The following is an 8270-nucleotide window of genomic DNA, read 5'->3' as shown; positions in this document are numbered from 1 at the left end:
CAAATAGCTTTCAAATCAGTAGACTTAGTAAAAAAAAAAAAAAAATCTCTTGTCTGCACAATATCCAAACTGTTGAGGACCCCGACAGAAGAAAAGGCAGAGAAAGGCTTTCTTTTCTTTTCATCCCTACTGTCCAGTGCTGGATCCTTTGGGTTTCAGACTCTGTGACCCATATCTGTCAGAGCTTCTCTGCCTTTTCAATTAGTGATGGTGTATTACAAAACACTTTGGTCACCGTAGTCACATGAACACTTTCCATAATAAATGTGTCCACATTTCTACCTGTCTGTCTGTTCATCCATCTACTCACCTGTGGTGGTTTAAATAATAAAAAATAATTAGATACATATAATTGAATGCTTAGTCACCAGGAGTGGCATTATTTGTAAGGATTGAAAAGATTAGGAGGAGTAGCCTTGTTGGAGGAAGTGTGTCATTGTGGGTAGGCTTTGAGATTTCAAAAGCCCATGCCAAGTCCAGAGTCTGTCTGTCTGTCTGTCTGTCTCTGTCTGTCTGTCTGTCTGTCTGTCTGTCTCTCTCTCTCTCTCTCTCTCTCTCTCTCTCTCTCTGCCTGTGGATCAGCATGTATTCCTCAGATACTGCTCCAATACCTGCTTGCATTCTGCCATGATCCCCACCCTGCCTGATGATAATGGACTAGATCACTAAAAATGTAAGCAAACCCCTAATTAAATGCTTTCTCCTGTAATAGTTGTCTTGGTAATTCACTTCACAGCAATAGAATGGTGACTAAGACACCATCCATCCATCCATCCATCCATCCATCCATCTACTAACCTGTCTATTCATCTACCTACCCCCCCCCCACATTAATCTGTCCATCCAGCTATCCAGACAACCCACACATCCATCCATCTATATCCTATTGGTTCTGTGTTTTAGGAGAATGATAATCACATTTTTAATGAAAATCATAACAAATTTGGCAACACAATGAAAATAAAGTTTCCCAAGTCACCAAGTCAAAGTTTTATATGTATTTATTCAATCTATTTAACAAATCTCAGAACTAAGGGAGGGGGAATGTGGTAACTCATTGTAACTCATTCCTTGGAAAAAGTAAACACAGTGCTATACATTTCCCTGAATGTTGTAAGTAAGTACATCTCCCCATGGAAATCAGTGTGTTACATTTCTAAAATGAAACAATAAAACCAGATCTACCATATAATTTAGCATACAATGTAGACCCTGTTTCTGGGTCTACATCCAAAGGAACTGAAGTCAAGATCTTTAATAACTGTCTGCCCAAATTAGAGTTCTGTAATGGAACAGAACAGATAGAATGAATATACGTGTGTGTGTTTGTGTGTGTTTGTGTGTGTGTGTGTGTGTGTGTGTGTGTGTGTGTGTGTGTGTGTGTGAGTGTGTGAGTGTGTGTGGTTATTAAAGTGGGGTACAGGCTATGCTCTGACTGGGCCCAACAAAAAGGCCAAGAGTCTGATATTGGTTGAGTCCACAAGGCTAGGAGTCTCAGCAGTCCCAATTTGGTAGTGGAATCCCAGGGAACTCCTAGAGAGATGCTGGTACTCAGTGTATGCTAGAATCCAAAGAAGTAGGTTCTAACACCAGGGAAGGAATGCCTCAGGAATGGGATAGATGAACTTGCCATCGGGAGTGAGTACAAGCAGACAAAAGAGCAAAATTTCCTTCTTCTGTGGCCTTTTGTATGGGCTACCAGCAGAAGGTGTGGTTCAAATTTAGGGAGGATCTTCCCAGCTCAAGAATGATCCAATCAAGAAAACCCCTCAGAGATGTGCCCACTACTCAGGTTTTAGTCGAAGCCACGTGTAGCCAAGTTGACAACCAAGACTAGCCATCACACTACCTGTCCATTTTTTCATTCCATGCCTTAACTTCATGTTTTCTGTGACTATTTCAGAATACAGCAGATTGAATAACTTATAAATAAGAGAACTTCATCAGACTCATGATTCTGAAGGCTGACAAGTCCATCAACACAGAACTGGTATGTGAGGTAGGCCTTCATCTGCACTGCAGCATGGCAGACAGACCCTCGGGGCCTGCAGCATGGCAGACGGACCCACGGGACTGCAGCAGGGCAGAAGGTCCTGCAGGTCTGCTGTATGGCAGAAGGACCCGCAGTCACAAGCAGGAAATGAGGGAATGAGTGGACCTTATGCTTCCAGGAAGCTGCTCCTGCACCACTGCTTGACCGAGGCCTCCTGACCTGATAGGGCACTGACACTCTTGCAATAATTCCACCCTTGATCTAAAATTCCATCAGGAGAGTTCTAGAGGTGGCACTCAGCCTGTGTCTCACTCTAAAATTGCAATGTTGTGAACTGATGATCCATTAGCTGCTTCACAGAGTGTCAGGTCTTTATAGGAAATACATGGATTCCAAGGGATGTTTTAAATAGACATAACAAAGATTGGCTTTCAGCTGGATCCATCAATAAATAAATAAATTAGAAATTGTCGTTTCCTGTAATCTCAACTTTGGGGGTGGTGATGAGGAAGGAGGATGGGAAGTCTGAGGTCAGCCTGCTACAAATTGAGACCTTTTCTCAGAAAACAAGGGAACAGAAGAGAAAGGAAGGGGAGGGGTGAGAGAGGGGGAGGAAACGTGGAGGAGATGGGAAAGGAGAGGGCTAAGAGGAAAGGGGAGGGGAAGGAAGAGAAAGAAAACGGGGGAAGAAGGGGAAGGAGGGGAGATATGGCAGGGATGGGGAAGAAGGGGAGAGGGAGGAGAAAGAGGAGAATGGGGAGGGACTGTAATAAGTTGTTTAAAACCACTGAGTAATCTAATATAAACTTGATATTAAAAGTCCGGGCAGCTGCTGGCCCGTCTTCATCTTGAATGTCACCATAGTGTTCCATCCTCTGTTTTCATTGAGTAAACATTAATGATTAAGGCAAATCGTTCTGTATTTGTGCGCCCTACTACCCCTGTGCCCACTGCAGGTCTGAGGACCCGTCCACCTGGGTAGTCTCAGAGCAGCTCTGGACCGTCTCACTGGAAGCCTAGAGCGGTGCGCCAAGAACATGTCCTGTGTCTTCCCACTGTCTAACTAGAAATCTATAAACATGGGGGCTCCTCTCTTCACCTTCTCTTTGGTGCCCTTCCTGGTAAATCAAGAAACTGAAGCATTTAATACGACACGTTCGCACAATGTCTGTGCAGTGTGCCTGGTGTTGCATTTTTTCCAGCCAATCTTCAGAAACAGCCTGGGCATTGGCACAGGCTTAGGAGGGTATTTGTCAGCCACTTAGTAGTTTGGCAGCACACGAGCTTGGTGAACAGGGTGTGCTGAATGTTGTTGCTATTTCCATAGTGGGTTCTTTGCCGGAAATCTCTGCGTTTTTTTTGTGAGGCCTGGCCATTCAAATTGACTGTCCAAAATAATGGCTTTGGAAGGTTTTGCCTAATATTTCAGTCTTTTATACTGCCTCGATGATTCCACTAACCTTGCTGGCTGCTCCTTTAAAAGTTATTTCTCAGTACAGCGTGTTAGTACAGTGCTATCAGAATTCAACTGGACTACAAGTGGCTATTCCATAGCATTCTTTGACTTTGAATACTCCACCAAGCAAGACAAAGGAACCAGGATTTCAGTCTGCCCTCTCCTGTCATATTGTCCTTGTTTGTTCCCCCATGAAGACTGGGAGTATCTGATTCATAGCTCTTTTCGTCTGACCAAACACCACTTGGGGAGAAAGGAGTTCATCTGGCTGGCAGGCTGCAGTTCACCAGCTAGGGCAGCCATGGCATGAACTCAAGGCAGGAGCTCGAAACAGAAACCATGGAGGAACACTGATTATTAGTTTGATCTCCCTGGCTTGCTCCGCTGCTTTATTATACAGCTAAAAACTGCCCACCTAGGGAAGACCAGCCACAGTGGGCTGGGTCCTTCCGTATCAATCAGCAATCCAGAAGTGCCCTCCAGACAAGCCATCGGGCCAATCTGGTGGGAGCAATTCTTCAGCAGAGACTCCCTCTTCCCCAATAGATTTAAGTCGGTATAAAGTTGACACAAAGTAGTAACTATGACCATAACCAATTTAAATTCTGTGTCTTTTTAGCCACTACATGGCTTGTACATCTTGAAATGTCATCATTCTTTAGATTTTAATACTACATACTTTAACGTAACAGACAGTTCTTCCAAAAGTCCCCTGCAAAGTCAAGAAGTTATGATGTCTGAAGGCACAGGCTTATCAGCTAATCATGTTGCAGTCAGGGCAACTCTGATTGTTCATATCATCACTACTGTACATCTTGTAGGTTGTTTAGAGTGATACAGAATCTAATCTTTTAGATTAGCATCAAGCTGACATCTAAACACTATAGTTAATCACAAGATTCTCTACAGCCTGCACTCTGTATCTCTCCACACCTCCTTCTCCTCCCTGGAACAGAGTTGATGAACTCTTCCAGTGTCCAGGGCTGCTAGAAAAAGCCAACAACTCAAAACATTGATGATCCATGAGACTGAGAGTCACAGTACAGTTGTTCAATATACTCTTTCCATTTATGACCTTGATTCTTAATACCAACAAGAGAAGGAACTACCCTGACCCTTGGTATGCTTGGCAGTTGGTACTAGGACACCTTGTGGGTACAAATGTCACTTGTAGATTCATATGGGACACTTCATGGATGTCAGTATCCTTGGGAGTCTATATCAGACACTCCACAGATGTCAGGGTTCTTCAGGGCATACCAGGACATCTTGTGGATGTCAGTATCTTTGGGTGCCAGTCCCAGGATAGCCCATTGATGTTATAATCTGTGGATGTCAAGTACCTTCCTCGAATGATGTTCCATTCCCGTAAAGCCCACAAAAATTTCCCCATGTGCTTTCAGGTGGGTCTGGGCACATAGCTCAGTGGTAAAGCCTTTGAGGCTAGCATGAGTGAGGCACTCCTGATTGCTGTACACTGTGTTTTTAGGGAATAATGGGGGGTCTGTACATGTTCAGAACAGATGCCAGGTTTTTCAAATATTTTCTATCCAAGTCCGGATAAATTGTTGGATGTAGAACCATATATAAAGAATGGCAAACCGTAAATTCTTATTCAAAAAAGCATAATAAAGTCTAAAGTGTCCTAAAAACCTAAGATCAAAATGTCAGATCTAAAAACAGATTGGAGAAGGGAAAACCTCACACAAATGTTTTCAGGTGAACCACAAGCTAAAGGTCTTGCTGTTCTGAAAGCCGGCTAAGAAGAGAACATTTGTGTTACTTCTTCTCACTGGAGAAGAGCTGCTCCATTTCAGGACCTGTCGACAGAAGCAAGGAAACCATGGTGAGCTTTAAACACTGCCTGTCTTCGCCTATTAGAAAATGAAATGAGGGGCTGGAGAAATGCAGTTAAGAGTCCTTGCTGCTCTTCCAGAAGACCCAGGTTAGGTCCCCAGCACCCATGTTCAGCTGCCCACAACCCTCTCGAACTCCAGCTCCAAGGAATCTGAAGCTCTCTTCTGGCCCTCTATGGGTACACACACACACACACACACACACACACACACACACACACACACACGCACACATGCACACACACGCGCACACACACACACACAGACATGCACACACACAGACAGACATGCACACACACACACACACACACACAAACATACACACAGAGAGACACACACCTGCCATCCCTCTTCCCAGACACACATATACACATAAATAAAAATTAAAAAAATAAAATATGAAAGAATATGCAATTAGGACACTTAATTTAGTTAATAACCAAAGGGAGTCGGACTTAGAACCAAAATATCTATAAAAAAGCACTGCATCTTGAAATATTTAGAGCATATTTTTTCTATTGCTTTATGGAAAATCACTGGATGATTGTTGTACTGGAAGCAAACAAAACTCACATATTGCTTATATTAAAAAGTATATGTGTTAGAAATATAATTAAACATGCATTTTATATTGTTTGTGTTAGAGTATTATTAATAGATATGTCTTCAAATTTAATTATTGTTGTAATAGAATCATGAATATAACATTCTAGTTAGTTTTATATTATTTTGAATAGTGAATATTTATTAAAAATCATTTTTCTTTTTTTTTTTTGGTTTTTTTCAAGACAGGGTTTCTCTGTGTAGCTTTGCGCCTTTCCTGGAACTCACTTGGTAGCCCAGGCTGGCCTCGAACTCACAGAGATCCGCCTGGCTCTGCCTCCCGAGTGCTGGGATTAAAGGCGTGCGCCACCACCGCCCGGCATTTTTTTTTTTTCATTTTTTTTTCTTTTTTTTTTTTTCATTTTTCTTATTTTACAGAATGGCTCTTGAAAAAATGCACAAAATCTCAACACAATGGGCAACCCTCGGCTTATTTAAGGGTACTTGTTTTTTTACATGTCTTTATTATGTGGGGGCACACATGCTATGGCATGCATGTCAGAGGAACTTGTGGGAGCTGGTTCTCTCCCACCACACTGTGAGCTCTGAGATGTGTGAGCTCTGGGACTCGAACTCTGGTCATCAGGCTTGCTAACACTCCTCCTCACCTCTCCAGCCATTTCAGTGAAATTTGTCTTTATTGGACATAGCCAGAGCCCTTTACCCTCAGCTCAGTTGATTCTGTGAGATGTTTGAGGCTTTGGACTTTTTCTTACAGGCAGGAAATCTGCAAAAGCAATTTATGCATTTCTTTTCTTTTAGGCAACTTGGAAGTTAGGTGCCATTTCTATACCTGTTTGAACCCAGTGTGAGAAAAACCAGGCAGTGTAGAACTGAGCCTGATTTGGTGTTAAATGATAGCCCCTCCAGTGCCTTTGCCTTGGTTAGACAATGGCTGACCACCAGGAGCTAGAGTACCGTAACCAAAGCATTGTCTATAAACAAAAAGAAATGTCTTCTTTACCATGTGGTGCTTCTGTTTTCTATAATTGACTTTCTCCCTGTTCTAATGTTGTTCTGTTTCTACCTTAGATCACCTGTAATCACGTGCTGAGGTCACAGGTTGCGACTTCACTCAGTATTTACTACATCCAGCATGGGAGCTAAAGATGCATGGAGACCTGGCTGAGTGTCCCCCAGGAAGGAGGAAAAGCAAAAACTGCAGAAATGCAAGCACAGCCTTTGGAAGTTCTGTGGATATATAGTCCCTCTAATCCCTGGATAGAGACAAGTCCCATGCTGACTGTGGGCAGGGTCTACCTGTGACTGGAGTATGGCGTAGATCTGAACCAGGCTCCACCATGGTGAGGCTCACCTAGAAACATGGGGTCTGCCAGCTGCCAATCACCCACAGACTTTTATTAAATTTGAATGTTAAACAGACCCCTACCTTTTCTTCTTTTATAGTTCTTTCTTCCTCTCTGTCTACTAACTTCGTAATTTCCACCAAAAGATCCACCTGGAACAGAGCAAAGAAAAACCAACCACTTTGAATCCTGTTTGCAGATCATGTGAAGATTTGATTAAAGGAAAAAAAAAATGGTTCTCTTTCTGGAGAATGCATGGCTTAAAAAAAAATCTACCATTTGAGGTTCTGAAATTACCCTTAAAACTAAAACAGCAGACATTAAATGACAGTTCCCAATATTTACTGCTGGCAAACGAAAGCATAGTCTTCTAAAGTAGACTATTTTGAGTATAATCTACAGACATTTTACTTGTATTTTTCCTCAGCTCCACAGAAGAATTTGCCTGCCTTGAGGCTTTATGTATGTGTTACTTTCCAGAAATCTAGCAAAGGTGACATCACAGTAGAGTTTCCATTGCACAGACCTTGTAAGGCACAGTGTGTGCAAGAACAGACTGTTAACCAAGAGTCTTCTCAAAGTGGCCTGTGGAATCTGATTCTCTTTATTGTTGGAGGGCTGTCTATGAAGACACTGGCTTATGCATACACACATTCTTTTCTAATTAAGAAAACCTCTTCTCTCTTCTCACAATGACTCAAGAGGAACATGAAGAATGCACCTTAGTAAAAAGTTTCTATGGGGCTGGAATTCCAGAGGCTTGTGATTCCATTCCCAGCACCCACATGGCTGCTCACAACCATCTAGAACCCAGTTCCAAGGGATCTAGTGCCCTCTTCTGGCCTCTGCAGGCACTGCACTTACATGGTACACAAACATACATATAGTCAAAAACACCTGTACACATAAAAGTTAAAAAGAAAGAGAGAGAAAATAGGAAAGAAAAGGAAGGAAGGAAGGAAGGAAGGAAGGAAGGAAGGAAGGAAGGAAGGAAGGAAGGAAGGAAGGAAGGAAGGAAGGAAATATTGACCAAAAGCAACTTGGGGGAGTGAGAA

At 42.6% G+C, this 8270-nt stretch overlaps 1 long non-coding RNA gene across 1 annotated transcript in view; it reads right to left on the bottom strand.

Annotated features, from left to right (window-relative positions):
* Positions 1-1029: 1029 nt before the first annotated feature.
* LOC128106355 (uncharacterized) overlaps positions 1030-8270 on the bottom strand; it is a 68367-nt gene continuing 61126 nt past the window's right edge. Inside the window, exons 7-8 of the long non-coding RNA XR_008216671.1 lie at positions 7299-7367; positions 1030-5269 (exon numbers count right to left, since the gene is read on the bottom strand). This is a non-coding gene — a long non-coding RNA (uncharacterized LOC128106355). The remainder of the gene's footprint in view (positions 5270-7298; positions 7368-8270) is intronic.

The sequence above is a fragment of the Peromyscus californicus genome, unplaced genomic scaffold, assembly GCF_007827085.1.
Source record: "Peromyscus californicus insignis strain IS unplaced genomic scaffold, ASM782708v3 Scaffold_9__1_contigs__length_137607984, whole genome shotgun sequence".
NCBI lineage: Eukaryota > Metazoa > Chordata > Mammalia > Rodentia > Cricetidae > Peromyscus > Peromyscus californicus.
Note: the sequence above shows the minus strand (reverse complement) of the source record. Positions and strands in the feature narration are given on the sequence as shown.